The 26,251-nt window shown below is 46.5% G+C and overlaps 1 protein-coding gene across 2 annotated transcripts in view; it reads right to left on the bottom strand.

The window, feature by feature from the left end:
* Nucleotides 1-24,889, bottom strand: part of ZRANB1 (zinc finger RANBP2-type containing 1) — a 51,421-nt gene extending 26,532 nt beyond the window's left edge. For both annotated transcript variants that reach the window (XM_040439026.1, XM_040439025.1), the window contains exon 1: nt 24,662-24,889. The gene's annotated coding sequence lies outside the window, so the exon portion shown is untranslated. The remainder of the gene's footprint in view (nt 1-24,661) is intronic.
* Nucleotides 24,890-26,251: the final 1,362 nt, after the last annotated feature.

Raw genomic sequence — 26,251 nt, forward strand, 5'->3', positions numbered from 1 at the left:
CTGACATGTCCACTGGTGCCCAAGGCTAGGTCTTCTGCAGACTGCCTGATGTTGTCGTTGAGAATCCTCATGTATTGCTCTTTTCTCATGGTGCCGTTTACTGTGATTCGGTTCTCTGGTCCATTGCCTGAAAAACACCCCCAAAGCATTAGGTTCCCACCACCATGTTTGACAGTGGAGATGGTGCTCTTTGGGTTAAAGGCTTCTCCTTTTTTACGCCAAATGAAGGAAACATCATTGTGACCAAACAATTCAATTTTTGTTTTATCTTACCATAACACAGAAGACCAGAAGTCTTCTTCTTTGTCCAGATGAGCTCTTGCAAAGGCCAAGCGAGCTTTTGTCTGCCTTATCTGGAGAAGTGGCCTCCTCCTTGGTCTGCAGTGTGCAGTGTCCGTTGGATTGTCTGCCTTGAGACATTGCCACCAGCGGAGCCCAGATTCACCAGGATGGCCGTGGTGGTGATCCTTGGATTCTCTTTCACCTCTCTAACTATCCTCCTGGCCAGCACAGGTGTCACTTTTGGCTTCCGACCACGTCCTCTGAGATTTTCCACAGTGCGGAACATCTTGTATTTTTTGCTCAAATGTAAATAAAAGCTGAGAAATGTTTTTTCCCCACAATAATGCCTCTTGTACATCGTCTTATTATCTTCTGGGAGACACCTATGTGATTTCCCATCAAAAAATTACTTGCTAGTTGAATAAAAGTAACTTTAAAGTCAAAATTTGCCAGGGGTATGAATAATTATGGGCAGCACTGTATATGTCGGCTAAATTTAAAATAGTCTAAATCTGCCATTTATGCATTGAAAACAGTTCTAGATACTAGTAATGGTTTCCCTGCATAAATAGCAACCCCTTTAATGTTATATAGGCCTTCGCATTAACCATTTGAATTACTGTAACTTTCGTACTCCTCATTCGTACTCCTCAAAAATAGTAAGCTGAGTATTTTTACTCTTCCAGAAAAAAAAATATATATAGTAGCGCGACCTCTGGCCGAGGGTTTGTTATGTCGTGAGGAGGCCCGGGGAGGAAGGGTGGACCCTGCGGCAGAACCAGGCTCCTGTAAAGCGTCCGCTTCTCGGGTTTCATTGTTTGGGAATAGAAGCCGAGCACAAATTCCAGAGGACGGATATACAGGGAGTGGGGCCGGCTAGTCGGACGCAAGCAAATCCATCCATCGTAAATGAACGCAGGCGCCTGAAAATACGATAGACGGTTATTTAAAGAGAGGGTTCACAAGGGATTCTCACACAGGGGCTCTGACATGGATTTCAGCGCTTTTCTCTGAAGAAATCCGCAACTAAAAATATCACTTTGAATATGCGCTTTCCATTCTTTTCAATGGGAAAACGTGGGGTTTGTTCATGCACATAGTGCGATTTTTCTGTGCATAGAACTACCGTAAATCTCACTTCGGAGGGGGGGGGACGGACCCCGCACACTAGACATGAAAGTCCTTTCCAAGGCTTCCATGGTGGGTAGTCAAACGGATTATCCCCAATGAATAAGGCTAATCCCTGGGCTGAGTCTGTGCCAGTGCAAAACGGCAGAAATACATGTCCATTATTTTTAGGTGTATATCGGCCATGTAAACATGTCCCAATGCCCTTTGCTTCTATGCATATATGCTCTATTAGGGTTTATGGACAACACAGATGGGGTGTTACTGCCCCCCCAAGTCCTGTAAACTTAGGTTACTTCCCATTTAATCCAGCATGCGGTCCACCTCTTACCAGACGTCATGTGGATTTCTAGAGCTTATTTTCTCTGACCTGTGCATGAGATTAGAAAACTAACAGCGCCACTCGTGTCTGCTGGCTGTGACTGGTACTGCAGCTCCATTCATTTGTCCTACATATAATGGATATTTGGAAATATTCTTACGATTGATTGCACATTTGAGGGAATTACATCAGAATAAGTGGGACCCGCACAATATTGAGAATGAAGGGGCCGCAGCACTAGTTTAGTGCTCCAGTGTCTTCACTCTGAACAGTGGTACCCGCTGGGCAGAGAAAAAAAAACAAAAAAAAACACTTAGCAGTGGGCGCTGCACTACACCCACTTCATTCTCAGGATCGGTAGAGGTCAGAACCCAGGAATTATAAAGCGATGGCAATGTGCCATCAGTATGAGATCAGAAAACCCCCTTACACTCGAGCGTGACGGATTGGTTTTTTCAGCGCAGGTGCAATGCGTTTTGATGTGTTTTTCACACACGTGATAAACTCATGGTTTACAAACATCTCCTAAAAAATAATCAGCGAAAAACTTATTGCATCCGCACTTGCTTCGAATGCAATGCGTTTTTCACTGAAGGCCCATTCACTTCTATGGGGCAAGGGCTGCGTGAAAAACGCAGAATATAGAACATGCTGCGATTCTCACGCAACGTAGAACTGAAAAAATAAAAAATGTGCACAGACCCATTGAAATGAATGGGTCAGGATTCAGTGCGGGTGCTATGCGTTCACGTGATGCATTGCACCCGCGCGGAAAACTCGCTCGTTTAAAAGAGGCCTTAGGGCTCATGCACGCGACCGTTTGATATCTTGCCGTCTACAAACTGTAAATCCGCAAAACAGATATCGGCCCTGTACATTCTGCTGAACGGAACCTCCGGCCCCTAATAGAACAGTCCTATCCATGTCCGTAATGCGGACAATAACAGGTCAGGTTCTATTTTTCTGCGGAGCGGCCATGGGAAAAAATAAAAAATATGTCCGTGTGCATGAGCCTTTATTCATTCGCTGCCTGGTTGTGCGGACAGTGGTCACGTCACCAGTTTGGAAGGAGCTCCGGTGGGACCTGCATCTATTGCGGATAAGTCATTGTCCACAATAGGAATTCCCCTTTAAAAAATAAAAAATATGACCACATCACAGGGCTTTTACCCAAGTGTTAACTGCCAGGGAGTAGTTGCAGCTACCAACAACTGGAGGGCCACGAGCATGGGGCCCCAGAACCAATGGTTAAGGAAAATTACTCTACAGAGAGCAATGTTTTTTTTTTTAGGTGAGAATACAGCGAGCAACAGGGACTGTAATGAAAGGTAGATGGTAGTATGCAGGATTAGGAAATACATATTTGTATCAATTCAGCATTTCACAGTTTTCCTTTATATAAAAAAAATAAATTAATACCTGTGTATGGACAGGATCAGTCTCCATTCCGCTCTGGAGGCTGCCTGCAGTGTTTTGGTGTCCGTCTTATGAAACTGAGCCAAACGGATCCGTCCTGACACACAATATAAGTCAATGGGGACTGACACAATCTGACAATAGAAAATGGATCCGACTCTCCATTGACTTTCAATGGTGTTCAAGACGGATCCGTCCTGGCGATGTTAAAGATAATACATACGGATGCAAACAGTTGTATGATCTGAACATGAACGGATCCGCACAAAACGAGTGTGAAAATAGCCAGATTATCGGGAAGGAACATTCTGCCCATGAAAATGTGCCGCCGATCCCAACGTTCGTGCAGGCACACAAATGGTCGTTTCTGGGCAGCAGATCGTGTGGTCTAAACAGCGATCTGCTGCCCAGAGATAATGCGGCTGTGGAGGAGAATGCTGCATGTAGACGCGGGGTCTCCTTTACTGAACGAGCAGCCCACTGTCAAGAGGTAACGCGTCCTTCCTGTAACATTATGCAGTGTAAACCCGCCATTCGTCTCCTGCTGATCTGCTCCAACGCCAGCTGGTGCCCATCTGAGGGGTGGGGTTTATCCAAGAAGGTGGAGCTTAACGGCAGGAGACAGGACAGCGGCGGTTGTGGCTCCTGCTCCAGACAGCCGTCTTACAGCCAGACACGGGACAGGAGGAAGGGGACATGGTTGAACTCCTGGGACGTAGAGAAAACATGTCTTTACATATTTCTTGTTTAAATATAACATGGGAAAAAAACAAAACAAACCCAAAAAAGAAGATTTGTCATTCTTACCAAGAAACACCCAACTCTGTTTCTTGCCCCTACATCCTGGCTGCGGAGCACAAGTGCCGGGATGAATGATGTGCAAGCGATTTTATTCATTGATATCTAGACAGACGGGAAATCAGCAGGAATGGTTTCCTTACACAAAGCGTTAACAGGAAGCAGCACAAAAAGGAGGAATTCTAAGAGTCCTGAAGACTTGGAGCAGGATTATGTAACAGGACTAAAGGCAGTCGGACCATCATCTGGTGAACGAGGCCACACACATTTCAGTCCACATTGGCCGTTACAATTGTTCAATCCGTCCATCGCCAGCTTTCATTATCATGTATGGGCAGAAGATCATTCTGGGAACCTTCTGTCAAATAAAGATCTATCGCCTGACCGCCGGATGACTTGGGCCCCTTTCACACGAGCGAGTATTCCGCGCGGATGCGATGCGCGAGTTGAACGCATTGCACCCGCACTGAATCCGGACCCATTAATTTCTATGGGGCTGTTCACATGAGCGGTGATTTTCACAAATCACTTGTGCGTTGCGTGAAAAATAAAAAATAAAAAAAATAAAAATCGCAGCATGTTCTATATTCTGCGTTTTTCACGCAACGCAGGCCCCATAGAAGTGAATGGGGTTGCGTGAAAATCGCAAGCATCCGCAAGCAAGTGCGGATGCGGTGCGATTTTCACGCACGGTTGCTAGGAGACAATCGGGATGGAGACCCGATCATTATTATTCCCTCTTATAACATGGTTATAAGGTAAAATAATAGCATTCTGAATACAGAATGTAAAGTAAAATAGCGCTGGAGGGGTTAAAAAAAAAAAAATTATTTAACTCACCTTAGTCCACTTGATCGCGCAGCCAGCATCTCTTCTGTCTCCTTTGCCGATTGTAGGAACAGGACGTCACTCCGGTCATCACATGATCCATCACATGATCTTTTACCATGGTGATGGATCATGTGATGGACCATGTGATGGACCATGTGACGACAAGAGTGACGTCACCACAGGTCCTGTTCCTACAATCAGCAAAGATGAAGACAGAAGGAGATGCCGGGCTACGCGATCAAGTGGACTAAGGAGAGTTAAATTATTATTTATTTATTTATTTTTTAACCCCTCCAGCGCTATTTTACTATGCATTCTGTATTCAGAATGCTATTATTTTCCCTTATAACCATGTTATAAAGGGAAAATAATACAATCTACAGAACACCAATCCCAAGCTCGAACTTCTGTGAAGTAGTTCGGGTACCAAACATGCGCGATTTTTCTCACGCGAGTGCAAAACGCATTACAATGTTTTGCACTCGCGCGGAAAAATCGCGGGTGTTCCCGCAACGCACCCGCACATTTTCCCGCAATGCCCGTGTGAAAGAGGCCTTACAATGAGGGTCATGGATTGGCTAAAACGATGGTTCATTGTTAAAATTTTAATCCACAAATGTTCATTTGGGTTGAAATCATCCTTCTTGATCAACTTTTGACTAATGTGCATGACCACCTTTAGTCATAGTAACTACTACTGCCCCCACAAATGGTGCCACAGGGGTTAACTTTGCTACCTTCCAACACTGGGGACCAGAGATCAAAACCTGACTGAAGCAATCATCAGCTCCTAGTTTGTACGCCCCGCCCTGTGCTTATACCTCAAGTTACCTTAAAACGCCCCAAAAATCTGAGATTTGTTTTCCTATTAAATTAGTCCTAATGAAGGGGGCGAGAGCAGACATGCAGGACTCTGAGCTTAGCGGAGCAGGAGTCCGCTCGGCTCAGCTAATCCTGGCACAGCACATAGTTACAGGGTACCCATGTGCTATGCCAGGAGTCCGTAATTGTGCGGGGAGCAATGTGCGCTCCTGCCCGTACTCCCTGCTGATAAAGGAGTGCTCCGTTCTCCGTACACCGCTGAGCTGTCAGCCGTCTGCGGAGATCCGAGTTTTAAGAGCACACTGAATGGGATGTAAAAGTATAGTAAAAATAGAAAATTAATAAAGTATATCAGAAAACATTTTATTAGGGGATTAGGGACAACATATTAAAAATTATTAAATTTTAATTACTCAAAGAAAAAATAAAATGAAAAAAAAAATTGTCGCTTTTCTACTCCAAACAAAATGGTGTAGGACGTTGGTATGTGACACTGGACAGCTGCACACAGATAATGCTGAAGGCAGATCTCATACCCAGAAGCACTGGAGCCATTGAAAGCTTTCCACTGACCAGTCAAGTGAGAGAAGCCAGAAAGTCAACAAAAAGGGCATCTGTCAGCAGTTTTGTACCTATGACACTGGCTGAACTGTTACATGTGCGCTTGGCAGCTGAAGGCATCTGTGTTGGGCCCATGTTCATATGTGTCCACAGTGCTGAGAAAAATGATGTTTTACTATATGCAAATGAGCCTCAAGAGCAACGGGGGTGTTGTCGTTGCACGCTCTGCTCTCTCTGCAACTCCCATGCCTGGTCCTGTCAAAGTGCAGAGGGGGCAGCAGTTGCAGAGAGAGCAGAGCATCTAGGTGCAACAGCAAAGCCCCCCGTTGCTCCTAGAGGCTCATTTGCATATAATAAAACATCACTTTTCTCAGCAATGCGGGCACATATGACCATGGGACCAACACAGACGTCTTCAGCTGCCAAGCGCACATGTAACAGGTCAGTGTGATAGGTACAAAACTGCTGACAGATAGACTTTAAAAGTAAAAATCTAGAAATGAAGCTCCAGCAGATTACTGTGTTCCATTCTGCCTATTCCCAATAGGTCTACCTGCGCCAAGTGCTGGTTTCTAGGACGATCCTCACTAGGTCCATATACATAACATAGTAGAGGATGCCATGAGCATTGTAACCGCCCTTGTGATTATTAATAGATTTCACGCCTATCCGACACATGAGTCATTTGCATCTCTTTATTATAAGCTGAACATAACCCGACAGACATCTGCAGCGAGGATACAAGACCCGTCTGCTGGAAAACGCGTCGTTTCTAACGATGCACATGGGGAATTTACCGATTTCGGTACGTCCACACTTTGCCGCTTTCACCGCAAGAATCTGCTGCAAAATCCGCAGAGTTCATCCGCTATACATTTAAAATCAGCAGTGCAAGTAAATTTACACCTGGAAATGAGTGCGGATATAGCCATTGAATGCTGCCATTAAGAAAGTCCTAAAGTTACTGGCGGCCATATTGTTAATGGCGGCATCCACATCAGGTCCTCGGTGCCGCTATAATCTGGTACATTTCTGGTGTAAAGATTTAGCTTTCTGGGCAGTTTCTTTTAGGAGCGAGTTCTGCGATGTTTTTGGCTCCAGCCCTCGGCGTCCTTCTTTCCATTAAGTAGGTCTCTGCACTTATCCGCAGAGCCCCCGGGGATCTGTTTTTCTTTTAAGGGCAAAACATCTATGTTTTATGCATCCAGACAGTGACGGCTTCCAGCGCCAGGAAGGTGTCTTGGAGCGGTATTCGCTCCCAGATGTACGACTGCTGAAACGCATCACTCACTACGAGTTGCTAGGCAACCCATGATGACATCATGATGTAACTGGAAGGCGTGACAATATGGGGGAACATGTACTAGGTCAACTCTATGATTAGAAGAACTCCCTTGGGATCTGGTGCCAGCTGGCTTTCACACAAAAATAAATAAAAAATTATCCCTGAAAAACATAGGTACTTGCTTCATTTGGCCCAAATGCCAAGCAATCATTTGGCTCTACTTGGTTCTAGAGAGATTAAAATGCCCGTAAAATGTGACTTTGCTCTTAGGAATTAAAAAAAAAAAAAAAAAAAAAAAAGTACCCAGAGTTATTTTTCAAGGGAGTTTCCATTCAGCTCCACTGAACTGAACCAGGTGTAATACCACACAAAATGTGGACAGGAGTGGTGCCATTTGCTGAAGACATCAGCCATGATTTTTCTTAGGGCTTTTTCACACGAGCAGATCCCGTGCGGGTAATCCGCTGCGTGAAAGACAGCCAAGACCCGCTCCGGACAGCAGAGACATGGAGCAGTAACATGATTGATAATGCTCCGTGCCTATCTGATCTTTTTACTACAAAATCACATAGAGATAAAAGTTGTCACCGTGATTTTGCAGCAAAGAGATCACAGAGAGGCACGGGGCATTATCAATCATGTTAATGCTCCATGTCTCTGCTGTCCGGAGCTGGGCTTGGCTGTCTTTCACGGTGTATTACCCGCACGGGATCCGCTCGTGTGAAAGAGCCCTTAGCCTGTGCATTTCCCTCAAGCTTGGTTACCAGCAACATCCACTAGAGGGAGCTTACTACATACTGTGATCAAAGTACAAGATCATGCAGACAGCTCCCTCTAGTGGCTGCTGCAGGTAATCAGAACATGGAATCCTTCCCAAAGACCAACCCGATTCAGTTGGTGAAACAGACATGAACTGAGCAGATAGTGAACACAGGCGATTCAGCAAGCCTCCACCAGTGACGAAAGAAAATGATATAAAACTGTACTATAAAAGCTGGATTGGATAAAGTGTCCCTGAAAACATGAAGCTAAAAAAAAAGGCACAAGAATGAATCATCCTTTAGACAGTACTGGTTGTATACTCCATCCAAAGAGTCAGAAATAAAATAAATGTCTAGCACAAAATAACAGGTCCATTATGCAATGTCACCAATATAAGGACCAAGAAAAAAAAAAAAATAAAATACGGTGGCGGAATGCAAGGGCACAAATTTCTATGGAGCGCCTGCTGCCAGACCCTGCATGGTGCCCATTCAACTACAAAGAACATGTAAAAGTAACGCATTCTGCTGTGAATGAAGCCATAAAACCACATGCAGCTCTGGCCAAATCCTAGGAGGCGCGGAGGAACCTCCACAGGGAGTCCCCTCAAAACCTGTTGCACAGAAAAACTTATAACCGCCACCACTGAACGGGTTCACATCTGCACTTATATTTACGTTTTAGGAAAAGAAAAACAGCGCACGCTGTACTTCATTAACTAGAACGGGGTTCATCTGATTTTTTTTTACAATTTTAGCAGAAAATAAAGCAGTCTCTAATACAGATGTGAACCTGACCAACAGCCTAATGTCCCAAAAACATTGTGGCCTACCTTATTAAAGGGAGGCCGTCAGCGCCAAAACACCCTCCAAACTAGAGTAAGTGGTGTATAGTGTAACTGGAGCCAAGTCTGACTGTCACTTTCATCTTCACACTCACTTGCACTCCGACGCTATGCTCCACGGAACCAGCAGTAAAATGCATTGAGGAGTCCTCTCCATTATGTGCATGAGTCCAGGAGTCCTCTCCATTATGTGCATGAGTCCAGGAGTCCTCTCCATTATGTGCATGAGTCCAGGAGTCCTCTCAATGTCCTCCCTGTTGGTTTCTCAGAGCACAGCGTCAGAAAGGAAAGGAGTATGAAAGTAAAAAATACATAACCGGACTCAGCGTCAATAATACTATACACCGTTTACTCTAGTCGGGGATGGGGGGGGGGGGGGGGGGGGTGTTTCGGAGCTGACAGATCCCCTTAAAAGCGATGATCACACATCCTCCTTCTGCAGAGAACCGATTTTAAAAAAAAGACTCATTATCCACACAATTCCCACCTGAATCTACCTATACAAAATATATTAATAAAAAAAAAAAATTATATATATATATATATATATAAATCTATATCTAGTTTTTCAAGCAACGTAATCTCTTCCAATTAATCACACATACTCCTTAGGGCGCATTCACACGACCTTAATGTTTGGGGATCCATAAAACACGGATACCGGTCCATGTGTGTTCCGCAATTTGCGGACCGCACTATCGTAGAAAATGCCTATTCTTGTTCGCAGTTGCGGACAAGCTCTATCTTTTTTTTGTGGGGCCGTGGAACAGAACTAAGGATGCGGGCAGCACACGGTGTGCCGTCTCCATCCCCACTGAAATGTATGGGTCAGCAACCGTGATGTGGACTCATTCGATTGATCAGCATAAGGGCTCGTTCAGACAAAGCCGAGCACCGGTGACGTTATTACATGGTCCTAGATCTCACCTGCTGGTTTATATCCCGCATATGTCCCATGTATGAAATGCACTCACACAGCAGGAACACATTCTGTGATCTCTCCACCGTCATACAGTCAATTCAACGGTCGTGGTCTCCGAACAAGCCTGCCGTCCTGGGTCATTCATCCTCATCACACAGGGCGGCGCACGTGCTCCAAGATGTCACGGTGGAGGAGGTCCTCTTACCCCTGCAGGGGTGCAGAAGGTCCACACAGCTTAGGGCTCCGATGTTTTACATCACATCAACGTGCCCTTCATCCCATTCCGCTAAATGTATAGCCGAAATCTGAAAGGCACCCTTTCCTTTAAACCTCTGGCGTGCTCGTATATGACTATATTTATATCTGTGGAACGAATTCCGAAAAAAAAAAAAATTCTGAGTAAGAAAGCAATATGGTTGAAATGGCAGCTCCCTAGTTAGTATGCAATAAACCATGTGAGGTTTTCTGTAACAGAAAGCAGAGTTCCTGTCCTGCTGGGCCTTCTTTAAAGCATGTAAAATTCAATTAAACGGTTTCCTTTTTTGCCATGTTAGGGAAAGGTTCCTGCCACAAAAAAATAAAAGTAAAAATCCCCGATATTGAAAACATCCTGTAATGTCACACGATAATGCACCGAGTATAGCCGGCCATTAGAAATGTCCCTAAGATGATCTGCTTTGTATTACATTCAGTGTAACAGAAGATGTGGAAAAGTCCCCCAGTGCAGATGTCACTCCCCGACCAGAATCCATATACATGGCCATACGCATCAGTCCTACCCACCGGGCGAGTTCGGCCGACACTCTAATGTCTGTGGGGAGCCCCCGACTCTTCCAAGGATAGGACAAAATGAATATTTTCGCCTTATCCCTTTATTCTCCTGGGAGATGAGCTGCCGTCTCCCCTCTACCCATAGAGTACAGATACACACACGGCCGAGCGCACATCTGTATGGGGGAGCCGACAGGGAGTTGGGAGAAATAGGTCATTTAGCCAACAGCTACTAAAGTATATATATATTTTTTTTAACTGATGATCTATCCTCTAAATAGGACATCAGTATCTAATTGGTGGGGGTCTGACAACCGGGACCCCCACCAATCAGCTGTCGGAGAAGGCACTGGTGCTCGCACTAGTGCCACAGCGCTCTTGCAGCTTTGCCTAGGCCATGTGATGTCACGTTCATTGAAGTGAATGGGGCTGAGCTCGATGCCAAGCACAACCGCTATACAATGGACGGCGCTGTGCTTGGTGAGCGGGGAGAAGGCCGCAGTGCTACTGCGAGTGCTGGTGTCGGACCCCGACCGATCAGATACTGATGTCTTGATGTCTTTACAGAAGTAAAAAAAAAAAATCTCAGGAAAACATTTTTTAAAGTGTGTATGGCAGTCTTTAGGCTAGCCATATATATCAGATAGCCGCCAGTAAACAGCTATCTATCCTGTGCCCCTCATACACAAGTAGGTCTTCTCAATAGGGAGGGAGAAGAAGATACTGCAGACACTTACAGTGGCAGCTTATCTCCCGAGAACAAAAAGATGGGGCATGTTGAAATCCAACAGTCTGACCCTTCTTTCCTAAGACATCTGCTGATGGGAGATCGTCATGAAGCCCCCATACTTACTAGATGCTAGGTAATTCTGGTGCATTTTGCATTAGTTTTTTGGCGCAGACTGAGATTTCTCCCATAGTGTCACACTTCAGTCTAGAGGACATGGTATCATCTCCACTGTCTGCCGCGGCACGCCGCTTTACCTTCTGCTTCAATCTTCCTTCCAGGAAACAAACGTTTGGTGTGAACTGTAGGCAATCATCGTCATTCAGATGTGCTGTGACATCGTCTCCACCGCGGGAGTCCAGCCATCCCATGGTGGTAAGCTCCGACGGCCGTGCCCGGCCTGTCATCTGCAGCACAGCTGGCATCAAGGAGATCTGTTCCAGTCACCTCTGTGCAGCTTAGGAGAGGCGATTGATTGTTAACCCATAAAACAGAATGCTAAATACGCCTGAGGAAGAAAGGAAAGGACATTCAGGGTCATTTATGCCCCAGTTTTGGTGTTGAGATAGTTGCAAGTCCCCTTTTTTATTTAGTGAATGCCCGTGTAACAATATTCTGTTGTACAGATATTTTGACGCCGACTTGGTCACTTGAGAGTGTGTGTGTGTGTGTGTGTGTGTGTGTGTGTGTGTGTGTGTGTGTGTGTGTGTGTGTGTGTGTGTGTGTGTGTGTGTGTGTGTGTGTGTGTGTGTGGGGGGGGGGGGGGGGCAGGTTTCAGATCTGGCAACTTTACGCTCATTGACACCCAAAAAGAGAAGTAAAAACGACTCCAGTCAGGGGCTAGAGTAGTTTTTACTCCAGGTGCACGGAGGTGCGCCAAATTTATGACAAGGCGCACACCTCATCATAAATTAGACAAATCTTTCAGCAGTGGGGGGGGGGGGGACCAGCATACAAAGCTGGTCTTTGTAATTGACCCCAATTTTAGTTACAAGGACAAAGCCATGAGAATAAAACACCGCAATTCTGGTGAGATTTAATCTACTTTCACACTCGTGTTTTTGCTTTCCGTTTGCGAGATCCGTTCAGGACTCTCACAAGCGGTCCAAAATGGATCAGTTTTGCCCTAATGCATTCTTAATAGAAAAGGATCTGCTCAGAAGGCATCAGTTTGTCTCCGTTCCGCTTTGGAGACAGACACCAAAATGCTGCTTGCAGCGTTTTGTTGTCCGTCTGACGAAACTGAGCCAAACGCATCCGTCCTGACACACAATGTAAGTCAATGGGGACGGACCCGTTTTCACCGACAATAAAAAACTGATCCGTCCTCCAGTGACTTTCAATGCTGTTCAAGACTGATCCGTCTTGGCTGTTAAAGATAATACAAACGGATCCGTTCTGAACGTATTCATGCGATTGTATTATCTGAACGGATGTGTTTGTGCAGATCTATGACGGATCCGCACCAAACCCAAGTGTGAAAGTAGCCTTACTTCGATACCAACATAGGCGTTTTCCCCGCTGCCATGTTAAATGCCATGTATGGGAAAGCCCCTGTATCACCTATCCACTGGGACCCCATCCCCACCGGTCACAGTCCCCTATGTGAGTGCGGCAGCAATGTCCGTGTGCGCCTGGCGCTCCAGTCACTCACACAGGGGACTTAGGCCTGTATTGCACCAGCAGATGTAGCAGACAATTGTTGAGAAGGAAGCGCTCCTTCCTGATAATTGCCTACTTATCAGTGGAGGAGAGAACTGCTATTACATGCAGTGATCTCCTCCTCAGTATGGGGAGGAGTGATCAGTAATGCAGTGGGTCGTCTTAATGCAGAATCAGTATTTGCAGGCAGCAGATTGCGATTAGACGGCACAATCTGCTGCCAGCAAAAATTTATTAAACCTGCTTAAAAATTGCAATTGCTTTTTCTCGTACAAAGAGTAATCGTCTGTAGTATTACACGAGCAGATCATCGCAAACGAGCATTCCTACGAACATTTGTTAGCGATAAACTTCCCGACTCTGTTCTCATGATCAACGGGGGGGGGCCGGACCGGGCGGTTGGGTTTATCTCTGTCAGCCCCAGTTACAGGAGAAATCTATATAAAAAAAAAAAATTTAAACATTTTGTTAAATGTCCCCCAGAAGTCTTGTATGACCTTATAGGGGACACAAAGTGTAAAAAAAAAAAAAAAAAAAAAAAAAACACATTACGCCAAAACAGATTTTTTTTTGTTAGCTCACCTCACTAAAAAAATAATGTTAAGTCAAAAAGTCGTATGTACCCCAAAATGGTAGCAATAAAAACGTCCCCTCATTCCGCCAAAAAATGAACCCCCACACAAGACCATAGCCAGAAAAAAAAAAAAAAAATATAGAAATATATTGCTGAGAAAATTGCAAAGCAAAAACATGATATTTTTTTCTAAAGTGTGTTGCAGATTCGCGATTTGTGGATCGCAAAACACACCACGGTCGTGTGCATGAGGCCTTACAAAGAGCAGCCATATTTGTAGATAACCCAGTACCACCACCCCAAAAAGTGAGGAGCCACTTCTAGGTGCGCAGGTACCTAGCTCCAGGTCCTTCTCCAGTCACGCATTAGTACATATACCCTCGTGTCTGACAGTCATACCAGATTCCTATCTCACCCGTGAAGTTCATCCCATTACCGACAGCCTGGCACAGAGGAGACATGCAGCGTATTCACACACGGCAGATTTCCTACAGAAATGGGAGTTCACACATCTGAATTGCTCTATTTTTGCAGCAGGTGCATGGAGTTCTGTAAACCCTAGTCAGATGAATTGGACAGGAGCATACAACCCATATCAAGAAAAAAAGACTGTTGGTCAGATATTTATCTCCGATCGCGATGTAATACAGAAGAAGGGATAAAGTGGCATATGCTTAATAATTAAGAAGGCAGTAACGGGCAGCTCTGGCACAGATAAGAACGTGGCTCCGGAGCAGTGAAACACAAGACGGCAGTGACAAGTCATTCCAAGATCAAGTTCATTTCTTAGAATCCCTCCACCAGCGACAGACATCACCTGCCGATCACATGTGCCGGGTCCGCAATCCTGATCTCAGCTTCTCAGTCAAAGTGGAAATTCTCATCAAGTGTCTTAGGACACGAGAAAAAAAAAAAGAAAAATCAAATCCTCCTATTCTCTATTGGACGGCCACATATAAGCCTCGCAGGATAAAGGATTTCCTCCATGAGATTAATGCGTCAGTCATCTTTGTGGTCGCTCCTAATCAAAGGCGTCCGTGAAACAACGCATTTCAGGCTCCTTCACATGAGATTATGTAACGTCTGAAATCCCTTCTCTCAATGTTTCAATGCAAGGAATACAGATGCTTGACATGCAGAATCGTAAAAACATTTACACAAAACATATGACAAGTCTAGATAATAATAAAACAATAATAATAATCTATAACGCACAGCAAGCAAACATGACGGCAGTTTGTAGCCACAAGCTGGATGGACAGCGATTAAAGGAACGTTACATCAGAATACAAGAGGACGGTTCTAGAACGTCATGCAGGATGGGCACAAGTTTCCCATACTGCCACTGCCAACTTTCTGCCCACACAGCATGCTACATCCATACAACAATCATCGCCTTCACACCCAAAGCCTCAGGTGCATTTGAAGTGCAGATAACAAAACCGCTGCTTCACGGTCGAGTCACATTATTATGACCGAGTCGCCGTCGTGTGCACAGACGGCAGCTAGACGGGCTGGGAGTGACTCTAAGGTCCTGCTAGGTGGTCACAGGTATCTGGAGCCATCCCCCCCACCACTACTGATCAGATACTGTTGATCTATAGTCATCAGTATAAAACTCCCAGAAAACCACTAAGTAATGGGGGAGGATCAATCATGCTTCGGGGTTGTGTCGCAGCCAATGGCTCGAGGAACATGTCACAGGTAGAGGGAAGAGTGGATTCTATGAAATTCCAGCAAATTCTGGAAGCAAACAGAACTCCAACTGTAAAAGTTTAAAGAGGATGGCTTCTACAAATGAATGGCGATCCTAAACATACCTCAAAACCCACAATAGACTTCAACTTTTGCCTTTTGCGGTAGCTTTTTCCATGGCCCTCACAGTCCTCTGATCTGAACATTAGGGATAGACTGATGATTTTTTTTTTTTTTAGAGCCAATACCAATACCCTGTGAACTTTCAGGCCGATAGCCGATAACTTATACAGATATTCCCTATTCACCCTGATAGAGCTCTATTAGGGTGAATAGGACGTCACACTCTCCCTGCTGCCCTGTGCATAGTGCACACAGCAGCAGGGAGATTACCATGGCAACCAGGGCTTCAGTAGCGTCCTGGCTGCCATGGTAACCGATCGGAGCCCGAGGATTACACTGCTGGGGCTCCGATCAGAACTGCCACTTCACCACCAATGAGGAGGAGGGGACCCTGTGACCACTGCCACCAATGATAATTAACCTTTAATACAGATACAGGAGGCGGGTACATTCGACACCTGCCTCCTGTATTTGTATTAAAAATTATCATTGGTGGCACAGTGACCAGGCACCTGCTATGCTGGCTGCTTGACTCTGGGGAGGACACTCAGGAGGAGGAGGCTGCCGCCATTCGCCGAGCACACTAGCTGAGACGGCGCAGGGGTAAACCCTCTCTCCTCCTCCACTGAACATGGCAGCGTGCGCCAAGCACCATGTTTTCTCATAAGCGAGCAGCACTGGACGCATTATCGGCATGGTTAGATGTCTATAGCTTTTAAAATCATGAATATTGGCCGATAATATCAGTAAATCCGATAAATCGGTCGATCCCTACTGAACATGATTGAAAATCTTTAAATAGACCTCAAAAGAGCAGTGCATGCAAGAAAGAATGGATGAAAATCCCTCAAACAAGAATTTAAAGACTCTGGCTGGATACAAAAAGAGAGTTTCCAAGCTGTGATACTTGCCAAAGGGGGTGCTACTAGGTACTAACCATGAAGGGTGCCCAAAGTTTTGCTTCAGACCCTTTTCCATTTTTGCCATTTTTAAAAAGTAAAAGATTGAAATAAAAATAAATTGTTTTTGCTTAAAATACAAAGGGAGTGTGTCATCCTTAATTTTATGCCTTGGAGACCAGTCCATCTTCAACTTGCTTAACTGTTCATAGCAAAAAATACGGATGACATCCTTGTGCATTCCGTATTTTGTGGAATGGAACAGCTGACCCCTAATAGGACAATGTTCTATTTTGTTGTGGAACGGAAATGGAATGCACACAAAGTAACTTCAGTTTTTTTTTTTATGGACCCATTGAAATTAATGGTTCAGTAAAAAGTGCGCAAAAAAAAAAACAACAAACTTAACGGACACGGAATGAAAATACGTTTGTGTGCATGAGGCCCAACCATGATGTCTAGACCCATAGCAGATTAATCACAGGGCTCAGGCTGGATGAGAAACCTGATGCAGGGAGAGACACTTTTCTGACTTTATACCAACTATTGGTTGGTTTAGTTTCAGATTTTTACGGCAAAACTGCGGCGCATTTTGACACATCTTAGGCCCTGCCCCCTTTTCAAGCAAATCAGAGGAAGGGGTAAAAACTCTAATTGCACCAAAATTGCATCATTTTTTTAGACGGATTGCAGGTGCAGACACAACACGTGCTAAAAACGTCAGGAGAAAAAAAAAAAAACACACACACAGCTTTATTTTTATTTTTTTCCATGGATAAGTCGCCACAGACAAGTTCCCTTACATGGACAGAGATTACAATCCTGGAAGAGCACATTTTGCACCATTTGGCGCGGGATCCACCTGACCACGCATCCCGCATGATACAAGGATGTGCAGATGAAGATCTCCACCCTGAACTGAAGGACGTCCAAGGGAGGAATCTGTGATCACGTTGCAATTTTTAAGCATGCAAAATACATTCCACAGACAGCAATAGAAGTGTGAAGGGACGGGCTGGAATTAAGTTACCATGTTACAAGGCAATTCAAAGCCACACGCCTACAGGCGGCCACGACAAGGGTGGCCCGGAATACGGTCACTATTTAACCCTTACTGCAGATGTCAACTAACACGGCTGACCTCCGCTGCCAAGAATAGTTATGTAAACAGCCGCCCTACTGAATGGAGGCAGAAAGGAGGGAGCGAGAGCCATGGATGCTAATCCTCAAGTGCGGCATGTCACATACCGTACACTAAAGTACTGCACAACATGACCTCAAGGGCCGCTGACATATGCATTTTATATGGAACTCACGTACACAGCAATGGAGCCGCAGCAGCAGCACAAAATGTCCCTATGACTCTGTATTACAGGCTTGTGGCCAAAATGTGTGCCGCCATATGGTTCTTCTATGTGGCATGCACTGATGCAGACCACAATTTATGATCGGATTGTGGGAAATCCCCCTGCGCTACCGTTGTATAAGTGCGTCGACCTACCTAAAGGGAAGGTCCGCTGCTCGGTATTCTATTAAGGTCCTGTTGTCCCCCTTAATTGGAATGATATATACTACAAACGTATATCGCCCGTATGGGCGATATGAGATACCGGCGCTGGGTGACGGACTTAATAGCGCTCCCAATATAGAGCTTTATGATCAGTAAAGTAACATGGTTTCACACTATGGCCCAGATTTACTAAAGCGAACGCACCTAGAATAGTGTATGTTCTTGTACCAGATTCATCGTCCAGCCCGAGCCTCTGTGGTAATCTGGTGCAGGCCTAGACAGCCAGTCTAAGCGGCCATTCACACGTCCGCAACTGTTCTGAGGTCCGCAAATTGCAGATCCGCAAAACACGGACACATGGCCAGCACTATGATAGAAATGCTTTTTCTTGTCCGTGGCTGCGGACAAGGATAGGACATATTCTATTTTTTTTTTAATACTTGGCAAAGAGGGCGCGGAACGGAAGCACGGATGTGGACAGCACACGGTGTGCTGTCTGCATCTTTTGCGGCCCCACTGAAAATGAACGGGTCCGCACCAGTTGCGCAAAATTGCGGAACGAATGCGGAAGTGTGAATGGACCCTAAAGCTATGTCATTTACAGGATTCAAAAATTTACCACAAAAAAAAACGTTTATTTTATTTGGAACGCCAATAAAACACTCTACGAGCCCTTTTTCGTAATGCCATTTCAACTTTTTGATCCCTTGTCTTTTTTCCCCCCATGCTCTGGTTGTAGAGAAAAATGCACACAGACGCCTTCCGTGTCTTGGGGATCCGTGATTTGCGGACCCCAAAACACACAACGGTCGTGTGCATGAGGCCTAAAACAGTGTGTGTGACAGCAGCCTTAGAGAAGCAAAGTAAGGATGTGTTCTGCCCTCGTCAGCCAGGTAACACACCTTTGCACATGGGTAGGTTTTTAGCGCTGGAATTTGACCCTTTGTCTGCAGTCACTTACACACTATCCGGGTATACTAGCTCTGGGAGAGCCTTCCTTTACTACATACAAATCATTGTAGTATATTGATCAGAGTAACACTGAAGAGTAAGGCCAGTTTCACATCCGCGTTTATCTTTTCCGGCAGGGGAATGTACACGCGTGAGCTGCCGGAAGTCCGCCCAGCCCCTTTCAATATAATGGGGGGCGGCGTAGATCCGTCCGCAACACGGAAAATATGCTGAGAGAAGGCTGGACATAAATCGCTGGGTGCCGACCTGGTCTCCCTTCACCACCGCTCAAACCCACTGACTTATTATAATGGGGTGCTCCTGGATCCACTGTGATCATGCCATTATTAAAGGGGTCCTCTCACTATAGCAAATGGCATTTATCACGTAGAGAAAGTAAATACCAGGCATTTACTAATGTATTGTAATTGTCCATATTGCTTCCTTTGCTGGCTTCATTTTTCCACCACATTATACACTGCTCGTTTCCATGGTTACGACCACCCTGCAATCCAGCAGAAGAACCATATTTTTGGCCAGCAAATGATCAGCTTTTTTGCGGATAGAATATGGGCCCATTCATTTTAATGGGTCTGCAGAAAATGTGGACAGCACACCGTGTGCGCTGCCTGCCCGCATCTGTACGTTCGTTCCGTAGCCCCGCAAAAAAAGATAGAACGTCTCATTCTTGTCTGTTTTTTGGACAAGGATAGGCATGGTTAGGGCTTCTGCACACAACCATTGGCATTTTGCGGAACAGTCAGCCAGTTCTATCCTTGTCCGTTATGCGGTCAATAATAGGACATGTTTTATTTTTTTTCGGAACAGCCATACAGGACATGGAATGCACAAGGAGTCATTTCCATTTTTTTGTGGCACGATTGAAGTGAATAGTTCCACACACAAAAAAAAACAAAAAACGCAATGGACACCAATATGCAATACGTGCACGAGGCCTTACATTGGATCTGCAAAACACGGATGCCACACAAACATTGTCCGTATTTATGGTAAATCCGTGTCTTGCGGATCGCAAAACGCAGAAGGTCGTGTGAGTGTACCTTATACTCATTTTGCAGTCCTACAAGTGTTCTCCTGTCCGCAAGAATTGACAAAAATGTATGCAAAATGAGCATAAGGGATCATGCACACAAACGTATTTTCTTTCAGCTTCCATTCCGTTTTTTTGCGGACCGTATGCGGAGCCATTCACTTCAATGGGTCAGCAAAAAAACAACGGAAGGTACTTAGTGTGCATTCCGTTTCCGTATTTCCGTTCCGCAAAAAAGTAGTGCATGTCCTATTATTGTCCGCAAATCAGGGTCAGAGGCCCCATTTAGGTCTGGGTCCGCAAAAAAAATACGGAATGCATCCGTATTTTGCAGATCCATACTGTAGAAATGCTATGCCCAGCCCATATTGCTCATGTGTTTAGTAATAAGTTACGGTTTACGTTCCGCAAAAAGAGATTGCATACAGATATGTTTTGTGGAATAACGGAACAGAAGAGAACTTAAATCAGAGGGGAAAAAAAACAACTCAGATACGGAACAATGGATCCGTGAAAATGGACTGCAAAACAACAACGGTCGTGTGCATGAGCTCAAAGGGCGCATTTACACGACCGTCTGTATTTTGCAGGAGTATAACAGATGATCAAAAAAAAGGATCAGTTTTTGTGTTTTTTTTTGGTTCTTTCTTCTGACGGATCAGAAGAACGGAAAACAAAACGATGATGTGAAGCCGGCCCTACGATGTGTATACAGTGTAGTCCGTCCATGACAGTTATCACTCAGGTTTCCAAGAAGCTACTTTAAAAGGGATCCGGTGAGCAGAGCTGTACTCCGCCATACAAGAGCTGGCGGGATCTTCTCTTCTCACTTTTAGATAGTTCCTCCATTCCAACATCATGGCCCCGATCCACAACGGATAGGAAGTGATGGTGACCCTCTGGCCTTAGCAATCACCACTAAGCCTCTTCAACCGGTTGTCTGCAGAGCGGGAGCGATTAAAGCTCCTTTTCCAGGGGGCAAGTTGTACTGCCGATGCCACGCATGGGTATTTGTAGAAGAATCTCGTGGTGACAGCCGGCGGCATAAAACTGCCGACAGGTTCCCTCTAGGCAGGAGTAGAAACAACAACAGACCGTCTATGCGGAGGTAAAAAAAAAAAACAATGCTTGGCTGAGCGCTTCTAACTTCTCATTTTAGTAACCAGCGGGGGTCTTGGCAGTCGGACCCCGACCAAACAACGCCTTGGTTATGCTGCTGTGACCTATCAGAAGTTTAGCTAAAGTGCAATCACTCTTTACATTGAGGGAACTGGCCTGGCGCCACACTAAAAGTCATCATCACCTACGAGGGAAGCCGCGGGCTGGCACGTCCCCACACTATAGAGATGTGTCACGTAATAATAATAATAATGCATGCAGCAGAATGAGCTCATGGCACAGGGCAAGTACTTCACTGCAGAGACGGCCACATACAAAGAGCCGCCGCACGGAAACTTTACCCGCACAAAAATGATGGATGTCCAGTGCAATCCCAATACACGGGCAGACGCCATGCTGAAACCGCGCAGAGGTCACGCAACGTGCAGCTGATTCCATCATTCACTTGTACAATGATCAGACTGGGTGGAAACTGCAGAAAACACTGTTGACAGGTCATTGGTACGGGGGATGGGCAGCCTGTCAACACAGGGCACAGAGACAGCGGGGGAGGCTCCCGGGCCCGTTTTACTCTTCAGCAGACCTTTTCCCCACATTGACCAATATTCACATTAAAGGGGTCCTCTCACTTCAGCAAGTGGCATTTATCATCATGTAGAGGAAGTCAATACCAGGCACTTACTAATGTATTGTGATTGTCCATATTGCTTCCTTTGCTGGCTGAACTCATTTTTCCACCACATTATACAATGCCTGTATCCAGGGGTTATGACACCCCTGTCCAGCAGTGGTGGTCGCGCTTGCACACTGTAGGAAAAAGGTCTGGCTTCTCCAGGGGCCAAGACCGTGGGAAGGGGGAGGGGCGCATAGGCAGATCCTTTTTTTCTACACTGTGCAGGTACAAACACCGCCGCTGGATTACATGGTCGTAACCACTGGAAACGAGCAGTGTGTAATGTGATGGGAAAATGAATCCAGCCAGCAAAGGAAGCAATATGGAGAACCACAATACATTAGTAAGTGCCTTGTGTTCCATGATAAATGCCATTTGCGGAGGTAAGTTTGCAAGAAGTGGAAGCTCTGCGGCGGCGCAACTTCTGCTTTAGGTGACTGTCCCCCCAATGAACCCATAACACACGGTGCACGCCGCTATTACCCACATGACTGATGACGGTAATAAAGGTGACATATCGGATAAGCAGCCGGACAATCTTGGGCCCCTTTCAGAAGAGCGACTTTTCCGCACGGGCGCAATGTGGGACGTGAACGCATTGCGCCCGCACTGAATCCGGACCCATTCATTTCAATGGGTCTGTGAACATGAGCGGTGATTTTTCACGCATCAGTGTTACGTGATAATCGCACCATGTTCTATATTCTGCGTTTTACATGCAGTCCTGGTCCCATAGAAGGGAATGGGGCTGCGTGAAAAACGCATCGCATCCGCAAGCAAGTGCGGATGCGATGCGTTTTTCACTAATGGTTGCTAAGAGATGTTTGTAAACATTCAGCTGTTTATGACGCGCATGAAAAACGCATCAATGCGCATTGAACTCTGGCGAAAAAAACAACCACTGAACGCAATCGCAGACAAAACTGAACTTGCTTGCGAAATGGTGCGAGTTTTCCTGAACGCACCCTGACACAATCCGTATTGTTCGTGTGCAAGAGGCCTTACCAGTCAGCAGACATCTCTGGAACGAGGGCGGACAATCCAATAAAACGGACCATAAACTGGACGCATCACCGGCAGCAACAATAAACTGTGTGCATGGTAACAAACGACTACACCGGAGTCCACACCGGGTCCGGTATCCCATTCTTCACTGCAGTAAAGCGCAAGGCAAGTCAAAGATGGATCCATCACATGATGGGCACCGACACCCAAAGGCCCTTACTGACTATAATGGGCTCCGGCTGGTTTCCGGGCTCCCACTTTTTACCAAGGGTACGACCACATTCCGCAGCCGTGCCACAGTTGCAACAGGGCCACGCCAGCGGGCAAACTAATTAGGGCCGCAATGTTTAGTTAGTCTTCTCTATGAGGGCACGACCACACGGCACGTGCGTGCCACAGTTTTGACGTGGCCGTGCTGCGTTTCGAGCGCTACTAATGAGAGGGTACTGTTAAGTGGGTCTTGGCCGCGCGGCACCTTAATACCGCACGTCCATTAACAATACAGACCCACTGAACAGAGAGGTCTCATTACTTTAATTAGAGACCATGCGGTACTCAAACGCTGCAGGGCCGAACAACCCCGTCATGTGCTCAGGGTATGGCACGCGATGCGGTCACGTGGCGGATATGATGTGGCATCGCTACGGTCGAGTACTATGTGGCCATATGATCTGCGGGGGGCTCTAGTTAAACTGATTAGGACCGCAATGCTTAGTCTGTCTGCATTGTTAAAGCCCATGTGACACTCACAATACTGCGCAGTCCTAACCAGCGCCCGCGCAGTCATCAGCCATTCCACAGTGCCGTGTGGTCGCACCCTTATGTGAACGGAGCCTAAAGGAAATCCTTTTAAAGGGGTCAACCCACCATAAGAACGTATCCTCCATCCATAGGACAGGGTAGTAGTATCCAATCAGTGGGGGGGGGGGAAATCAGACCGCGAGGGCTCCAACCAATCACAAGGGTGAGGCGACGGTGTCAGCTGTATGGGACTGCCGGAGATGGCCAATGACAGCGCTGGTCTATCACAGCCAGTCCCATAGACACGGGCAGGCGGCTGGGCCGATCATACACAGCACATGAAGGCTGTGAGCAAAACTAAAAAGGAGAAGAAGATGGCGACCAAAGACTGCACATAACTGGGACTTCTGCGCCATCTGAACCATAACCAAGCTTCTGGTTTAATGGACTGACAGCCATTCCAGAGCTGTGCGCCGTGCCTGGCATCCAACTGAAAAGGACACTTGGGAGGAGCTCTGTGACAAGACCCGCCATTCAAGTGCTCTCAGCCAATCAGCATCACCGGGACCGTTATCCACCATTCTAATTGGTTGAGAGCAGCAGACAGGGCTCTACTCACAAAGCTCTTCCAAAAAGTCCTTTCCAGGAGGAGGCCAGGAACAAAACAGAACACTGAACCCACAGGCGCATCATAGCGTGAGGTGATAGACACGACGGTGCGGTACACGGCACATTAGTCAGCGACTAGCCCATCTGTGTATGTCAGTAGTTCATTAGGTAGCTGGGTGACAACCAAGATATCAGTCAGCTGACAGACTAAATCTGTCTGACAGGAGGGTGGGAAAGCTGGGTGGGAGCTGTCATGGCGGCCATAAGGGCTGTCACCCAGCTTTCCCAGAGACCATGGTCAGGCAGGAGAGGACGACTCAAGGACTACTGGATACCATTACTATGGAGGGCGCTGGGAGCACACAGCAGCTGTCAGGAGCCGCTCACCTGCTTCTTCCTGTCACCAGCTCCTTGGCCCAAGAGCTTACACTCTAATGGCTGACATGCGCAGTACGTCTGTGGCAGCTATCGCTGCCGCCGGGGACACAGCCCCCGATGCCAGGCTACGGAAGGGACTAGGGAGAGCCGAGTGCCCGCCTGTCAGTGTCTACCCCCCGGGACACAATAGGGGCGCTCACCTGGCTTTATCCCGTTGCCGGCTTCCGTTCCCCGTTCATCGCCGCCGGGACCGGACTCCCCCTCGTTTCCTCTTGTCCGGTCCCCCCCGCTCTGTTCCGCTCCGGAGTTCTCCAGCTCGACTCGGTCCGGTTCTTTTTTTTATTTTCCCCTTCCTGTAATGGCGGCTCCGGAGACCGAAGAAGCAAAATAAAGCAGACGGGAACTACGTGACGTCACCCTGCACCCGAGGCCGGCGAGCCTGCGGATTGGCTGAGCTGCCTGGAGCTGACGTCCAATGGGAAGCGGCGTCTTAAGCGGCTGAATGGTGACGTCATGACAGCGGCATTAGAGCAAAATAGTAACGACAATAACAACAACAACTGGAATGATGCTGTGCGGTCGGGTGTGTGAGGAGGTGGCCCGGCCGCACAGCCTCATATACAGGAGGAAATGTTTAATAAAGACATGTACAGTAGCCCCGCCCGTGTCATGTCCTCTTCAGTCACGTCCTACAGTCATTCTCTTTCCTGGGATGACTACAGATATGGGGTTACAGCTCCATAAGGGGTCCCAGGATGGTGCTTCAATACAGGAGTCAAGTGAAGTGAATGGCAACCAGTCAGACGTCAGCTCTCATTTTATAAAGCCGATTAGAGAATTATCTCTGGTTGCTATGGGCAACTGCTCCAATTTTCCCTTTGCGATAATTTTGGTAAATGTCCATTATATTGTCATCGCAACATGACTACTGATTCCTGCCAGGACTGGGGTTATCCAAACTATAAAACATGCCCCCCAATATATAGATTATACTTACCCCGGGAGCCGCGTCGCTCCTCATCTCCCCGAAGCAGCCAATAGCAGGCCACGACGAGCCTCCCTAGTGTCACCCGCGACATGTCAGCGCTGCACTAGAATAATGATTTTATAGCACCCAGGAATTTGGGTGGCTATTTGAGCAGGAAAACTGTATTTCTGATTATTAAAGTATATTACAAAAAAAATTAAAAAAATTGGGCTGTTTAGAACATTTTAAAGGAAGGTTGTTGAAAAGTTGAGTTAGGTACTCTTTATAGGGGTTGTCTGGGTTCAGAGCTGAACCTGGACATCCCTCCATTTTCACACCGGCAGCCCCCCTGACTTGAGCATCGGAGCAGTTCATGCTCCGATGCTCTCCTTTGCCCTGCGCTAAATCGCGCAGGGCAAAGGCATTTTTTGGAGATCCGGTGACGTACTAGGCTCTCCATGGGACTGCCAGGAAGCCCTGTGATGTCACCAGCACCGACGGGCGGGCTTTAGCGCTGCCCTAGCCAGTAAAACGGCTAGGGCAGCGCTAAAGCACGCCCATCAGAGCTGGTGATGTCACTGAACACACTGCCGGGTGGAAGCTTCCGCCCCGGCAGTGTGTAATTGTAAACAAAAGAGCCCGTGCCCTGCGCGATCTAGCGCAGGGCAAAGGAGAGCATCAGAGCATGAACTGCTTTGATGCTCAAGTCAGGGGGGCTGCCGGGGTGAAATTATGGGTATGTCCGGGTTCAGCATTGAACCCAGACAACCCCTTTAAAGCATAACTGTCAATTTTTTTTTATTTGCTAGTGTATTAGAGCTAG

The sequence above is a fragment of the Bufo bufo genome, chromosome 6 (genome assembly GCF_905171765.1).
Source record: "Bufo bufo chromosome 6, aBufBuf1.1, whole genome shotgun sequence".
NCBI lineage: Eukaryota > Metazoa > Chordata > Amphibia > Anura > Bufonidae > Bufo > Bufo bufo.